The sequence below is a fragment of the Galleria mellonella genome, unplaced genomic scaffold, assembly GCF_026898425.1.
Source record: "Galleria mellonella isolate WM207_F2 unplaced genomic scaffold, CSIRO_AGI_GalMel_v1 utg21, whole genome shotgun sequence".
Classification (NCBI taxonomy): domain Eukaryota; kingdom Metazoa; phylum Arthropoda; class Insecta; order Lepidoptera; family Pyralidae; genus Galleria; species Galleria mellonella.
The window spans coordinates 2,579,646-2,596,958 of record NW_026442037.1 but is presented as its reverse complement, the minus strand read 5'-3'; the positions used below and the strand labels follow the sequence as shown (position 1 = coordinate 2,596,958).

At 35.2% G+C, this 17,313-nt stretch overlaps 1 protein-coding gene across 1 annotated transcript in view; it reads left to right on the top strand.

Annotated features, from left to right (window-relative positions):
• The first annotated feature begins 503 nt into the window (after nucleotides 1-503).
• Nucleotides 504-17,313, top strand: part of LOC113509955 (protein sprint) — a 365,904-nt gene continuing 349,094 nt past the window's right edge. The window contains exon 1 of the mRNA XM_052894346.1: nucleotides 504-761. The gene's annotated coding sequence lies outside the window, so the exon portion shown is untranslated. The remainder of the gene's footprint in view (nucleotides 762-17,313) is intronic.

Genomic DNA, 17,313 nt, shown 5'->3' with positions numbered 1-17,313 from the left:
TTAGTTATGAAGATATATAATGATAAGTAAATTATTATGATTAGGTAAATACTTGCAAAATGCTCTTGTTTCTTATATCGACCAATTACCTATTAGAAAGAGAAGTCCAATTTTTGTTTTTATGTCATGCAGCTTTAAATTTCTGGCAGGTGTTATTGCCACCTGATAATTTAGAACAGGTGTGGAATAATTAATATAACGTGTATATTAAACAAGTAGATAATAATAAAGGATTATTTTTTTATTTTTATTATAATAATATGCAATGTTTGTTGCTATTAACATTACAAGAAAAACATGGAAATAAACCGAGTAGTCACCAGACAGAATATCAAGCATTATAAAACATTTGTGCTATAGATATATACAAACACACATGCAAAAAGAAGCGTACAGAAAGGAGCGAGTTTTCAACGCCAGCGCGTGCGCAGCGTCTCACACGCACACACGCAAACCTATAGATAACTTCATTCAAGATGTAACAGAAAACGTTTTAATTCGAACTTCACTCCTTTCGAGTAGACCGTATGATCGGTACTACACTTCAGTGACGTATAACCAAACAATCGTCGTTTCTATATTGTTTTGTCAATATCCTTTTGTTGTATTGATTGTTTGTGATCCAGGCAGACTGTAGTTAGATGTGATGTTGTGTTTTGTGATGAAATAGCATTTGTTAGTGTTCATTTATCATTTGTGTGATGGGTTATGTGTTATGTGTAAGTGCTGCGTGAAATCAAGTTTTACATGTCTTTTTTATGGTAAGTGAATATCGATATAGAACTATTAAAACCTCTAATAAATTGTATGTATTTATTTTTCATTTTTATTCAATTTAATTTGTAATACATTTTAAACATACAGAACGAATTTAATATTATTTTGCTCATAGTTTAATGCCGGTATAAGTAGGTACTCGTGCAAGAATGTAAGAAAAAAGATCTTAATAAAATACCTACATATATTTTATTGATTTTAGTATATTTTTTTTAAATTTAGAAACAATCAATTCTTTTTTATTGTAACCATGATTGGACAAATTTTTATTAGATACATTAGAAAAAAATTAACAAAAAAAAATATTGCCAAATAGATACATATTATCCAAAAATGTAGGCCAGTTGATAGATTCCTATTTGACAGAAATGGAATTAAGGCAGCCTACACTGCATGACAGTAGGCATTATTCTGTCAGATAATACTAATAATTACCCACTTGCCTTCCACCTAGTCTTTACTTTTAAGGGCTACACGAACATAATGTTTATTTCCATTATCCCCACGATCAAAATTATTATCTGCATTCTCTTTTACTTTGTTCACACTTGAAATTTTCTTATTGTTAAACACTGCATTTGTTGGAATATTTTCCTTAATATCTTCTCTAACAAAATGATTATTTTTATCATATTCTTTAAAAATCCTTTCTATTAGTTTATTAGTCGTTTTAGTTATTGATTTATCTGTAGTTTCAGTTATTTGTTCATTGGTAGCTACATTGTCTTTAGTCTTAGGCCAGTGTTTCACAAAGTCTGCACTAAGATCGTAAGATTCGGTATCGCGTCGCTTTCGGCGGCCAGAAACAACTCCAAGTTGCAGCAGAACTGGATTGGAGACGAGCGCAGCGGCTGCTCCCAATAAGGCGATCCCTGCGATGGGCCACAGCACAGTTTTTGCCGCAAGTGCCTGAAAAATAATTTAAGGTCAATGACATTAGGCAGCTACGATGATTTAAAGTGCTTATCTACTCGTATTTAGTTTTTTTTTTTAACTATCGTTACTCTTGTGAGGATAGTAGTCTTACAAGAGTAGTACTCTTAGGAGGAGTAGAATAGATAATAATGGATGATAACTTCGTCTGCGTTATCGGTATACGCTGGAGGGACCAGTGAGGGATGATGGTTGGAAATAGGTCAGATGACTCATCGTGACGAATTCATCAAGAATAATCACCATGGGTTTTAAGAGAATTTGCGTGTAGGTTGACCTGACACAATATATTGCTAGCATTAGGCCTGTTAGTCCCCAGTATTAGAACTTCCTTCCCCTCTAAGTATATATTATTGTATAATTGCAATGTTTTATTTCTTAATCTTGTTTATCAGGGGGGAAAGGGATTGTTAGTAATGGAGACTGAGAATCCCATTGCTAGCAATATACCCAACCAGGTCGACATCCTCACTGGTCACCCTTCACTGGTGCTCCGCCAGCGTATCCCGTTAGCGCAGGCGGGGTTACCATACCATTTTCACCCATCAAAAAAATCTTGTTTATCATCATATCAGCCTTTATCCAATGCTGAACATAAGCCTCCCCCTTGGGAGGTTTTACCAGTAATTGCTACGCTTGGCAGGCGGATTGGCAAGTGCAGGTTAGGCCTTGGAGATATTTTAAGTGGGACACTGCAGCCCATTTCTCACTCTCTCTTAGTTGACTCTTATAACACCCACGGGAAAGGAAGGGGTGGCCTATTCTATGCCGGGACCACACGGCAATAATCTGATTTATACACCTACCTAAATCCGGAGAGGAAGGAATTGTTTGTAATGGGGAGAAGCCCACTGATAGGAATACAAGTACACCATGTCAAGTTGATATCCAAGTTGATATAAACCATGGTGGATAATTCGTCACGATTATTCAACTGATAAGATTTCTTCACCTATCATCCCTTACTGGTACTCCGCCAGCGTAAAAACTAATAGCGCAGGCGAGTTACCATTCTATTTTAATATAAAACTCGTCTCATAGGAACTTGATTAATGTAAACGATGTAGATCAGCCTGCCTAACAAGGTAGCTTTATTGCTTACCGACCTACCTACATGTTTTAATCTGATCGCATTTATTTTAATACATACATCAAGACTTACATTAGTTATTATTATTGAATATTCTTTACTTGTACTAGTTATATTCGATCTACAATTCAGTTATTTCACCAGAGGGAGACTTTGTACAAAAGTCGTTTGCTTGGGTACCTCTGTCCCATTCGTGATTCAACCGTGAAGCAGTTGTGTTTGCATGGCTGTGTTTCGCTTTGAAGGGTGGGATATGGCGTGAATTTACTGGGTACAGAGCAATAACACCTGAGTCCTCAGGAATGGCAACGCATAGGAGGTATCATGGGCGAAACAGTATACTCTGTTATGTCCATGGTACTGCTCATGTCTATAGGCGACGGTTACCACTTTCCATCAGGCGGGCCGTCAGCTTGTTTGCCATTCTAAGTAGTTAAAAAGAAATTTGTAATATTTATTAGATTGTGTAAATGCAAAAAAGCAAAGAGCATAAATTCCTGTATTAGTTTTTTTTTAATGAATGAAAATGCTTTTCTGGTATACGCTGGCAGAGCACCAGTGAAGGATAATAGGTGAGGATGAAAGCAGATCAGTAAACCCATAATGACAAATGCTATAAGAATTAATGACGGTGGTTTCCAGAAGGAACCACGTGATCGTTAACCTGATAGGATATATTGCAAGCCTTCTCCTCCTGTAGTAGTTGAAACGGAGGTGGCAAACTTTTTTAACGTAATGGATGGAATAATTTAAATAAAATTTTATTAAATCTAATAATCTCAATTTATAATTCTATTGCATAAAGTATTATTCAAGCGGTCGTTGTTTTATTTAGATATTTATTGTAAACCTATTAGGAAGTGATGATTAAAGGAATGCGTCAGATTTTTTTGGACCGCCAGTTAACTGGAAATGCCAGAGATGCAACATACTGACTAAAAAACTCCCTTGTTTATAGTGACTCAGCAGATGAAATAAATTTGTCTCATTGTGGCGATATCGATTTTTTTTTTACTACTGCGTGTTAAAAATTTGAAATTGGAAAATATTATTGTATTCCAATACTTGGTTCCTATTTTTTTTTATACGACTTAGAATGGCTAACAAGCTGACGGCCCACAAGTTAAGGTACCCTGTGCTATTAGGATCCTGGCAACTTAGAATGGCAAACAAGCTGACGGCCCACCTGATTGAAAGTGGTAACCGTCGCCTATAGACATGAACAGTATCATGGACATTGCAGAATAAATTATAACGCCCACGGTACCCTTTCATTAGATGGAGTGATGACCTCACATATATTGCAGGGATTAAGTGGATGCAGGTGGATCAGGACCGTTCCTTATGGCAGTCTATGGAGGAGACTTATGTCCAGCAGTGGACGGATAATGGTTGATACGATAACGATAATCCCATCCTTTAAACCGAAACACAGCTTTTCAAACGCAATTACTTCACAACAGAAACACTAGTGGGACAGAAGTACCCACGCAGACAATTTTCGTACAAAAACCTTATTTACACAAAGCAATGTATCTAGTAAAACCACCACACCACGGAGGTCGTTGGAATATTTGCTACATATTGGCACAGCGGCCTAAATTTTCGCTCAATAAGCAATACGTGTAGGCGATACTTAGGTAATGCATGGTTTCCTGTGTTAATTCATTACTCAGGCATAAACAACGATTAGGGTTGCCACTTTCATTAACACCACATTAAAGTGAATAATTTTAGATTTCACTTCACAAAAAAAAATCAGTGACTTTAATCCTGGGATAACCTAAAAATGTTATTATTTATTTATTATTACTATTTATTCATTAGTACAAATATGTGTACATGGCGGACTTAATGCTAAAAGCATTCTCTTCCAGTCAACCATAGGGAAGTGTCAGAATACTCGAATACGGTACTACTAATTATTAATATACATACATACTAAAATTACATATATAAACGAATAAATATATATAAGTAACAAATATACTTACACATATATGATATATACTATATTATACACGAAATTGAGAATAATATAAAGCACTTACTGCTCGGATAAAGTAAGAAAATGAGCGTGAACGCTTTTTTTGAAAGACGGTTTAGTCGGTAGTCTCTTAATGCCATCAGGAAGCGCGTTCCAGAGTCGTGAAGAATGTAGGAGAAAAGAGTTTGAAGCGTAACCAGTACGGTGAGAGGGGAAAGATAATTGGAGAGTATTATTTTATATATATGTATATATATGTAATGTTCCTTTTTTATCGTAATGTATATATCTAATACTATGCCTTGTGGCAGGAAATGCAGATAATTTGGTAACACCTTATATTGGCGACCGGCCGATGTAAACTCTTTAGACATTATTATACTTTTTTATATACATTTACTTTTAGAATGTTCTTATTATTTGTAATTTCAATTTTATATTTTTTGACATATATATCATATTGTTCTGTTCCTTGATTGCTGTTTAATACATTTATTTTCGCTACTAAATTTGGTGTCTACATCATTTCATCACCTCATCACAATCCACCGCTCCGTAATACCTTATATATTCCGTTAATTATAATGTTTTAAGAATTCTTATTATTATAAATTCTTTTAATTTTATCGTTATTTTACACAAGGACGATTTAAAATGAAACAAATTGTCATCCTGCTATTGTAAATGGCGTTGCATCGTACTGATCTGTTATTTTATTAGCATAATTATGGTTGTGGTGTTTTTATCAATTGGCAACCCTCACATTATCTAAATGTCGGTGTGGGACGAATAAGTGAATGTTGTTATAGGAACAACTTATAATTGTTCTGTAGTGCCTGTTATCAATTTAATGAATGTGTCAAGTTTTTTTATTTATTTTTTTATGGATGATAATTTTTATTTTATTTTATTTATTAGGCGCACATAACAGAAGTTTACAAATACAAACTTAAATTAAAACATGCAAGTACATTAATGTATTGATCAGGTAAACTTGCCACAACATGTGCACACAGCATGATCCAATAATAAATGCGACTGCAACAAAGCCATTCGGTTGCAACTATTAGTGAACAAAATTAAACATAAAAAGAAACATAAACATAAAGAAAGTTAAATACAAAAACAAAACAAAATTATATAAAAAAATTCTAAATATTACATTATTTTATACAATTGCCTGCGATATTGATTATAACCGAGTCCAAATATGTCAAGGTCATTTTGATGAGCGTCATAATATGATCTATACATATTCGCTATAGGTATATAATACACTGGCGGGGCACCAGTGACAGATGATAGATGTGCATGAAAGCAGGCCAGTTAGCTCATTGCGACGAATGCAACAAGTATAATCACAATGGTTTCCAGGGGGAACCACGTGGAGAACGACCTGACAGGGCTTGCCAGCAATGGGGCCATTAGCTCCCATTGCTTACAATCTCTTTCCCCCCGAAGGTGTCAAGTTAGGTACTGTTCAAATTATGTTTATTTTTATACCGTCTTTACTCGCGTGTTGACTTCGAGTTTGTCTAATTTCGAACCGATACGACATCATAACCTTCAAGAAAAGAGCATATTCCTTTTTAAAAGGCCGGCAGCACACCTGCAATGCCTTTGGTGTTGTGGGTGATCATGAGCGGCGGTAGTCACTTACCATCAGGTGAGCAGCATGCCCGTTTGCCCCCTGTGTTGTAAATATCAAAAAAATTGCTTTTGTTTCCATACTTACATGGTCAATGTGTTTATGATGACCATAAACCAAGTGATGTCCGTAATGATGCGAGCCATGGTGGTAGTCGTGGTCCAGACCGTGGTCATGGTGTGGCTCGTGTATATGGTATTCATAATCATGGCCATAGTGTGGATCGTCGTAGTCTACCAGTCCGTAACCTGGAATAAAGCATTGGTTCAAACTTGATCCTGTTGGACACTGAGCCAAGACGCATTATCCTTGGTATTGCAGGCGTTCATAAGCCATAGTTACCATTTACCATCTACCACTATGTGGGCTGTATGCTTATTTGTCACCTCAGTGGTCTTAAAGAAAATTTACATTCTTTTCAATCCCAAATATGATGATGATAAACAACAATGAAATTTCTTAAACTGTGATATTTTTTTTTAATGTATGATAATGGAATTCTCAGTCTCCATTACTAACAATCCCTTCCCCCCCCCTATTGCTAACAATCCCTTCTCCCCAAACTGTGATATTAGTAAGGATTTAAATTTTTGAATTTAGAATGTAGAATTGTATATTAAAAAATATGATTTGTTCCACAACAAGAAGGATTTTATTCCGCAAAAGAAAACAGCTGTTTTAGTCATTATTAAGCTAATAACCAATGCTGCAGCAAATTCCAGCAAATAAACCCTCATTCTCATGTTTTATAACCAACGATTACGTTCATTCGTTTCTAACTACATACAAACATAGTGGTTTTATACAAAATATTACTAACAGCAACCAAACACTTATATATTCATGGCGACTCCCTCGCAGTACAAGGGGATTTTCATGGCTTGGGGAGATCCGTAATGCATTATTAAAGAAGGCGGAATACTTGGGCACTGTGACAACAGGTTCTTGCTTTATTAAAAAAAAAAAAAAGAAAATTATGTAAACAAATAACGAGTGACTTGATTATAGGGTTTATTTATTTATTCTTTGATGACCTCGTTTCCAAAAAAAATGTTTGGATTAATACTAAAGAAAAGTACTGCGGAAGAGAAATAATTGTACAGATATTTAAAAGGATTGTTCCACTTGTGTTTTTTTTTTTAATATTTTTTTTTTATTTATTTTTTCCAATTTAAAATGGATATTGATGATTTTGTTTCAGTCAATGGATTTTACTTTCATTTAAACTTTACATGCAGACTTTGCTAGATGATTATGCCTTTTAAAATCAAATCTTTTTAATGTAATGTGTCTATGGAATATCTTTTAATTATTCGGTTTACGTTCATGATTAATGTAGTTAAAAAATTTTAAGATCACATCATAGGAATATTTTACTTTATTGTCAAAATAACTGGATAGATACCAGAGGGAGACTGTGAAAAAGTCGTTTGCTTGGGTATCTCTGTCTAATTTGTGTTTCTAACGTAAAGCAGTTGTGTTTACATGGCTGTGTTTCAATTTTGGAGGGTGGGATATGGCAGTGAATTTATAGGGTACAAAAAAATAACACCTGAGTCCTCAGGAATGACAACGCATGGGGATGTCATGGGCAAAACAGTATGCTCTGTTATGTCCATGGTACTGCTCATGTCTATAGGCGACGGTTACCACTTTCCCTGAGGTGGGCCATCAGCTTGTTTGCCATTCTAAGTTGCATAAAACAATATAGATTCACGTGTATTTTCAACGTTAAGTTTCGGGACCCTTTATTATGTATACATGTATTTCATTTCTGTTATTTTTTTCCTTTGTGCTATGGAATTCATTTAAGCTTCGTACCATAATAACGGAAACTTGACAAAACCGCCTACGTCGAATCGTGAAAGAGCCGTGACCGCATAAAACGGATGCAAATATAAGCGAGACGAAATAAACTTTGATTAAAAAACTATGCTTTCACCAAAATATCCTTTAACATAACGACATACGATCATAAAAACATCAGAACGGAATGTTAAAATCCAATTATATGATACATTTATATGAGTACAGTAATTAAATTCGCAATAACCGGTTCAATTTGTTTCCTTTGCCAATAAACTTTCTCCGTTTATTCGTTTGTTCTTTGTCGTATACGTTTAGTTGTTTACTATCTAAGGTATTTATTGTATACTGTACCAGTGGGAGCCTTTATACAAAAGTCGATTGCTTGGGTACGTCTGTCCCATTCGTGTCTCAACCGTGAAGCAGTTGTGTTTGCATGGCTGTGTTTCGGTTTGAAGGGTGGGGATATGGCGTGAATTTACTGGGTACGGAGGAATAACACCTGAGTCCTCAGGAATGGCAATGCATGGGTGTGTCATGGGCGAAACAGTATACTCTGTTATGTCCATGGTACTGCTCATGTCTATACGCGATGGTTACCACTTTCCATCATCCTCTGTACCCAGTAAATTCACGCCATATCCCACCCTTCAAACCGAAACACAGCCATGCAAACACAACTGCTTCACGGTTGAAACACGAATGGGGCAGAGGTACCCAAGCAATCGACTTTTGTACAAAGTCTCCCTCTGGTAGTAATAGTCGTGATCAATCTTCGACTGTTGACTGTGATCATCACATTGGCTGCCTGATCAATATGATGGTAATAAAATTCATCCTCACACGCTTGAACCTAAATGGTCGCGTACAGTGCAGTTTCGAAGGAGTTTTCTCCCGCGAATGCTCAGGCTGTAGAATGACCTTTCTGCCAAGGTTATACCTAAAAGCTACAGTTGATATGTAGTTCTTCAAAAAGGGCGCATTAAGGTTCATTTAGGGTTGGCAACGTGCAAATATCCCTAGTATTAAAGGCGTTCATAGACTACAGTGACCATTTATCATTAGGCGATCTGTATGCTTGTTTACTACCTTCCTCGTATAAAAAAGGTTATAATCCTCCTTTTATGGGAGAAATTTCGTGGAACCTGTGTTTAATAGGGGGATGTAAATGGATTATTTAAGTAGTATAGAAACTCCTCACCATGGTGACTGTCATGGTGCAATAACCCTCGGCTGTGACTCGATGATGACAGTGCGTTGTCTGGGATCTCCTGTTAAAAAAAAAAACAATAAGATTACTAAGCCATACCGTAAGATAAGTGGTCGTATTTTTGTAGTGTTTCTGAACACACATATGATTTTTATATTTCCGAACGGAATATAAAACGAATCTGTAGTGGTTTTTTTTTTGATGGGTGAAAATGGTATGGTAACCCCGCCTGCGCTAACAGGCTACGCTGGCGGAGCACCAGTGAAGGGTGATAGATGAGAATGAAAACAGGCCAGTTAGCCCATCATGATGAATTCATCAGGAATTAACCATGATAGTTTCCAGGGGGAACAGCGAGGAGGTCGATTTGGTTGGATATATTGCTAGCAATAGAATTCTCAGTCTCCATTACTAACAATCCCTTTCCACCCAATCTGTAGTGGTTTTCGCATGAAGAAATTAAGGATAATCAAGCTGAAGTGGCAATTGGCTGGTCACATAGCTCGAAGAACCAACAACCGATAGGAAAGAAAGGTTCTTGAGTGGCGACCCCATACGTGCAAAACCAATGTAGGACAATCCTCACTAGATGGAGTGACGACTTCAAATGCATTGCAGGGAGTCAGTGGATGGAGGTGGCTCAGGATCGTTTATGGCAGTTTATGGGAGAGGCCTATGTTCAGCAAGGGATGGATAATGGCTAAGATGGTAATGCCAAAGAATGTGCATAAAGATATTAGGGGTGTGACACCAAAGTATATCACAATATTCTAAAAATTGTAAATAACATTAAATAAAGGTAGAGTGATCAATAAAAACATTCGTGCCAATCTTTACAAGTACCCATTTTTATAATAGGTATTAGTGATTGCTAAAATATACTGCTGTGACACACAGACAGGTAGATGGACGGCAAAGTCGTACACTTCGTATGTATTTCTGTTGTGTGTAGTTACACGACATGTTCAGAATGTAGTGGCAAATTTTTTTCTTGTTAATAAGAGTGGGCAATATATAGTAATAAAATATATACTTATATTGCAATATCTATATATTTTAGTTACAATACCTATATACTGGTTCAATAACGAATATGTTAAAAGTCTGTTATCCAAAAAATAATACTAGATAATAGATTTTAACATATTCGAAAATAGATACATATCTAAAAGATATGGGCGATATCAAAGTAGGCGATGACCTTTTTTCCGCCTTCAATGTTCGGAGGAAGCCATTATATAGATATAGGATCGGTATCCATATTACTCATGCCTACTTGGTAAATATAATCTCATCATTTGTATATGCTTTAAACATTTCCGAACGCGATATCCTTCTACCCTCCTTGCCTATCCATATTCCCTATCAAATCTGGGATCACATTTTTTTTTTTTTTTTATACAACTTAGAATGGCAAACAAGCTGACGTTGCACCTGATGGAAAGTGGTAACCGTCGCCTATAGACATGAGCAGTACCATGGACATAACAGTGTATACTGTTTCGCCCATGATACCCCCCATGCATTGCCATTCCTGAGGAATCAGTTGTTATTCCTCTGTACCCTGTAAATTCACGCCATATCCCACCCTTCAAACCGAAACACAACCATGCAAACACAACTGCTTTACGGTTGAAACACGAACGTAGGGGGGTAGAACGTTGGGGGGTAGATGGATAAAATCAGTCTATAATCCAACTGCGCGTCGAGATGATCAAGTTCCGCCAAGATCACGAAAAATCTCCGCCAGTTGCGAATTAGTCAATCAGCCGCGATCTCCGCGCAACATACAGTGATACTTGAGCAAAATCAACAAAAGTGTTAGATATTTAGAAGAGGGAACGAGAACGCGTGCAAAAGACCTACACGCGGGGACTACGTGAACCAGGTTTGTCCTTTACCCTTCTTTAAAGTTGGATAAATCCAACACTACTTCTTAACGAATCTCTGCTTCTTTACATTAATACAGGATAGGATTTATTTGTTCATTACCCAATAAGAGAAAAACCCGGTAAGTTGCAGTGGGGGCAAAACAATGTACGCTGGGCCAGCTAATATAATATAGTCAGTATTATTATTCTTAGCAATTAGTGAATATTAAACTTGTATATTAGGCGTTGAAAAATACCCCTGCCTTAATTAAATATAATTGTAACATTATAGTTAGGGTTTCCATATTTGAACGAGTATTTATTAGGACATCTATTTGAAGGAAAGAAAGAAATATATATTTAATGCTTAATTACATACTTAATTACAAACATATTTAATAATAAATAAAAAGGAAAAGGAAAGCACTAAAATGGTAAGTTTTAGTTTTGTGCTATTGTCGTTATATATCATGGGACTAAAGGTATAATATAAAAATGTACAAAGGCCGAAACTAAAGAGTTTTACCAGAGGGAGACTTTGGACAAAAGTCGATTGCTTGGGTACCTCTGTCCCATTCGTGTTTCTACCGTGAAGCAGTTGTGTTTGCATAGCTATGTTTTGGTTTGAAGGGTGGGATATGGCGTGAATTTACAAGGTACAGAGGAATAACATCTGAGTCCTCAGGAATGGCAACGCATGGGGGGTATCATGGGCGAAACAGTACACTCTGTTATGTCCATGGTACTGCTCATGTCTATAGGCGACCGTTACCACTTTCCATCAGGTGGGCCGTCAGCTTGTTTGCCATTTTAAGTTGTATAAAAAAAAAGTTTCAAATCAGCAAACAATATTTATATACATATAAATAATGTTTGATTGTTGACATTTGAAGGATTGGTAATTGTTCGACATGAATATGTATTTAATCACGCATTTATATAGTTACAGGTATTATTACAATGGGGGCCCCATATTTCAAAATTGGCCAGTAGACTCAGTTCTGCTGCATATGCAATTAGAAGAATTAGGCAATTAACAGACGTGGCGACGGCTAAACTTGTATATTTTAGTTATTTCCATAGCATAATGTCTTATGGCATACTGCTGTGGGGTAAAGCAGCCGATATAAATACTATATTTGTTTTACAAAAGAGAGCCATACGTTCTATTTATGGTATGGGTTCAAGAGAGTCATTACGTCAGTGCTTTAAAGACTCAAATATCCTCACAGTTACTTCACAATACATTTATGAAAATATTATGTATACACGGAAGAACTTAGCGAGTTTTAAAAAACTCAAAGACTGTACAAGTAGAAACTTACGCAATATAAATAAGCTTATTTTACCTAAATGCCGTCTGCACAAAATCAGTAATTCATTCTATGGTAATTGCATAAGATTTTATAATAAACTGCCGGAATCTGCATTAAATCTGACAGAGAGGCAATTCAAATCTTATATTAAACAATTTTTATGTAAGAAAGCCTATTACAGGATAGACGAATTCATAGATGACAACATATCAAGTAAATAATTAGTTTATTAGCATACAACGTTATAATTTAGTTATAATTTTATTTTCTCATTGCTTTCTTGATTTAACTGATTAATTTTAGAAATATGAAAGCGTAGCGGTTTTTTGTATTAATTGCCGCATGCATTCTTATGTAAAATGTGAATACTATAACTATCAGATGGCAATTGTGAGTAGCTTTGACGTGGTCTAGTGTTTTGAGTAGTCATGCTCACTAAAATGTCCAAACTTGTGGCGGCGTGGTGGGCCGGGTCATTGGGCTCCCTAAAATATGGTCGAGCGCAGTGATGGCTGGCTCATCCGTCATACTCGTGAACGGGTGCTGCTTGTAGGGACTGGTCTGCTCTAATCACTATGACTGATTTCCTCTTATTAATTGTTTAACCAGTTGGTTATGTATTCAATTTTTTTTTTCTTTTGAGTATTTAATTGAATTAGTGCTAATTGGTGGTTTGTATTCACACAATATAACTTAAAAATGTAAAATAATAATAAAATTATTTAAAAGAGCATCACGCAAGTTTCTTGCTCGTTCTTCTTGTGATGAGACAGCTTTCCGAACGAGCGGTAAATTAAAAAAAATGTAATGACTTTTCAAAAGTGCTTGAATGTAAGTTTATTTGAATAAATGATTTTCTATTCTATTCTATTCTATTCTATAAATGAAAAACTGAGTTTGTTTTGTTGACCTCTAAATTCCTTTTTGACGTTTTGATGCAACAACGACTCAATCAAACGTTATGAAACTTGATATACATTTACCCCCTTATGTGTAAAAAACAAACCTGTTTTAACTATTACAGTATTTTGTTCCTTACCTTCAACTCAGGGTTTAGCATAATTGAAAAAAAAAAAACTAACTAAACTAGGATTAAGGGGCGTTTGACGTTTTTATGAATAACGGCATTAGTATGGAGGAGAACATGGACTAAGTTTTATCCTGGCCAAACAATATATTCCGGTCACGTAAAATCGCGGGTTAAAACTAAAGATCCCGGAGTGGCCAAAATCTACTTAAATTAAGATAGTTGGTCACTCTACAAGTACAACATGGCACGGTCCGATGCGCCGCCGCGCCGGTGACGAGTGGTCGCTGCCCTTTTCACACGGCCCTTAATGCGTCCATTCCGATGACTTAAAGATCTTTCTAATTCAATAGTGTGGGACGCAATCGCTGTCTTTTGTACGAAGAAAGTGTTGATAATGCTTTGGTCACCTTCGTAAGAATGTTTCTTTAAGAGATTTCCAAAAACAGCTTCTTATTTCGTATGTATTTTTTTGCGTGGGAATTTCGCCAATTCGGTATTGGTGACGTTAGTAATTCTGGGCAGGTACAGAGCAAGTAATCACTACATTGAGCAGTTTTTTTGTTTTTTTTTTTTTTTGGAATGAGGTTCTTTCAGTGTTAAAAGAGGTTTGATTATTATTAATTTTTCAGAACTATCGTTTACCAAGTATTTACTTAGTATTAAGGAAAGACCAAAAAAAGGATTTTTTTATACAACTTAGAATGGCAAACAAACTGACGGTCCACCTGACGGAAAGTGGTAACTGTCGCCTATAGACATTAACAGTATCATGGACATAACAGAGTTTACTGTTACGCCCATGATACCCCCCATGCGTTGACATTCCTGAGGACTCAGGTGTTATTCCTCTGTACCCTGTAAATTCACGCCATATCCTACCCTTCAAACCGAAACACAGCCATGCAAACACAACTGCTTCACGGTTGAATTAACTCTGTTATATCCAGGGTACTGCGCATTTCTATAGGCGACGGTTACTACTTACCCTGAGGTGGGCCATTAGCTTGTTTTCCATTCTAAGCTGCATAAAAAAAGGATTCCTTTGCCAATATTAAACTGATTTCGTTAATTCTTTTTGTTTTAAATTTAACGCTCGTGTTGGATGGAAATAAATTGTTATTTATTCAAAGCCTTCTATTATAAGTAGTTTATCGACGCTACTTGACATTAAGTGGCGTGAAATATAAAAAGCTTGGAGAAATATTGCATAAAATCAATTTTGATGGACGGCCATTACCTATCCATGCGAAAGAAGTTGCGGTTTAAGTTAGTATGCATATTTCTTTATAAACCAATGTAACAGTTTTCGTCACACAATGGCAAGTCAATATTTACATTGTAATTTTGAAATTAATAAAATAAATAATAACAATAATAATAACATTTAAATTATAAAATAAAAATAACATTACAAATTAATTTCAGTTGATATTATAAATAAGTTAATACATGTCAATATAGTAAGTATATATATAGTAAGAAATAATATTTGAATATTTCAATAATTAATTAATTAACGGGAATTTAATTCACTTACTAATGTTTATCGTTTGTGATAATTTAGATTTCTACATTTAAATTTAAGTTTTTAAAACTTTTTGAATTTTTGTTTTTGTTATAATTATTGTGTGTTACTCACGTGCTGGCAGCACACTTTTTTGTTAATAATAATTCACATCATTATCGTCATATCAGACTTCAACTGTCGTCCAACAACAGCAAACCAGCAAAAGCCTCCCCTTGGGGGGTTTTCTCAGTAGTTGCAATGCAGTTGAAATGATATTAATAAAAACACGAATATATAATAATAAACACGAATATATATATATATATATATATATATATATATATATATATTATTTACTTTTATTACTTATTATTTACATATATTTTTATTATTTCTATATTGTAACATTATAATAACCCATATTTCTTATAATAAATATTCGTAAATGTAAATTTTGACTTAATATTTCTTTTTTATTTTGTATTTCAATAATAAACCAGAAATTTCACTTTGACTGCCATTTTACGGCATTGAAATTCAAACTTCATAAGCTGTACCATCAATCATTCACACTCTACAACAGTCTATGGAAAATTATCTCAATTTACTCGATAAAATGTTATTCATTGTTACCGAGAAGATGTGAGTAAGTGGTCACGGGAAAAGATTCCGAGGTATGCGGTCGGTGCACGGACGGACGGACGCACGCAAATTGTTATATGTAGTTAACATGGTTGGGTTTAGTGCCGGGCTTAGTGTCTGAGTATCCGATGTTATCAGACCGGTAAGTGCCGTTTAAAATTCTAATTATACTTATTTCGAATTGTTTCCACAGAGTAATCACTACATCATTTAAGAGTCGACACTGCCATTATATTGACAAAACTGGAAAATGAATTTATGCAATTAACTATTTTTTTTTATGCAACTTAGAATGGCAAACAAGCTGACGGCCCACCTTTTGGAAAGTGGTTACCGTCACCTATAAACATGAGCAGTATCATGAACATAATAGAGCATACTGTTTCACCCATGATACCCCCATGCGTTGCCGTTTTAAGGACTCAGTATTATAGTATATATTAGTATCAACATAATAAAATAATTGAATATTCATAGTAATTTTAAACTGTGTATATTGTGCTATTGTCCAAAATATCGATATGGGGGGAAAGCGATTGTTAGTAATGAAATCTATCCATTTCTAACCATAATATCCATTGCTAGCAAAGTACCCTCTCAGGTCGACCGCCGCTAAGTTTCACCTGTAAACTACCATGGTTAATTTTTGTCGAATTCATCATGATGGGCCATCTGACCTGCATTCATTCTCACCTATCATTTGTCACCGGTGTCCCGCCGGTGTATACTGATAGAACTGGCGGTTTCACCGTTCCATTTACACCCATTAAAAAAATAGATATAGAAATGTGCAAAAAAGAATTACCTACTTTATAGTATACGACTTTCAAATTCAATGAACTGGTTGCATAGATTTTATACAAATGTTTTTTATTCGAAGGGACGCGCTTCTTTTTATTCCTTAGTACCTCTAATTAAAAACACGCCCAAGTAAAAACATTATCATTATTATATCAGCCGTTAACTGTCCACTGCTAAACATAAGCCTTCCCCATAGACTGCCTTTGCCATTGAGAGGTATTAAGTAAAAACATATTATTTGAATATCGAATTCTTTCAATTTGAATCGAAAAGTAAGATTATCTTGGCGCCATAACTGTAATCATAGTATTTCGTTACGTCATATTGAAATAGAATTCGATTTTCAAATTTGTTTTTTTAAATAGCCAGTGTTAGAAATTATTGATATTGAAGATTCAATTATTGTTTTGTTAGCTGTAATATATTTATTTTTTCTATATTAACCGTATTCACGATTTCGTTCGTGTGACAAGGACATATCCTTCTCCTTCTAAGGACAACAAATTTCTTTATGCCAAATATTACTTACGTAGGAATACTGCAATGTATAAAATTATAAAACAATTTATTGAGGACTTTAGGTGTTAAGAGATAAATAAATAAATTAGAAAATATTATATACTGTGACGCCTCAGACACGTTTAATGTATTTATCATCATCATCATCATATCAGCCGTTAATTATTCACCGATGA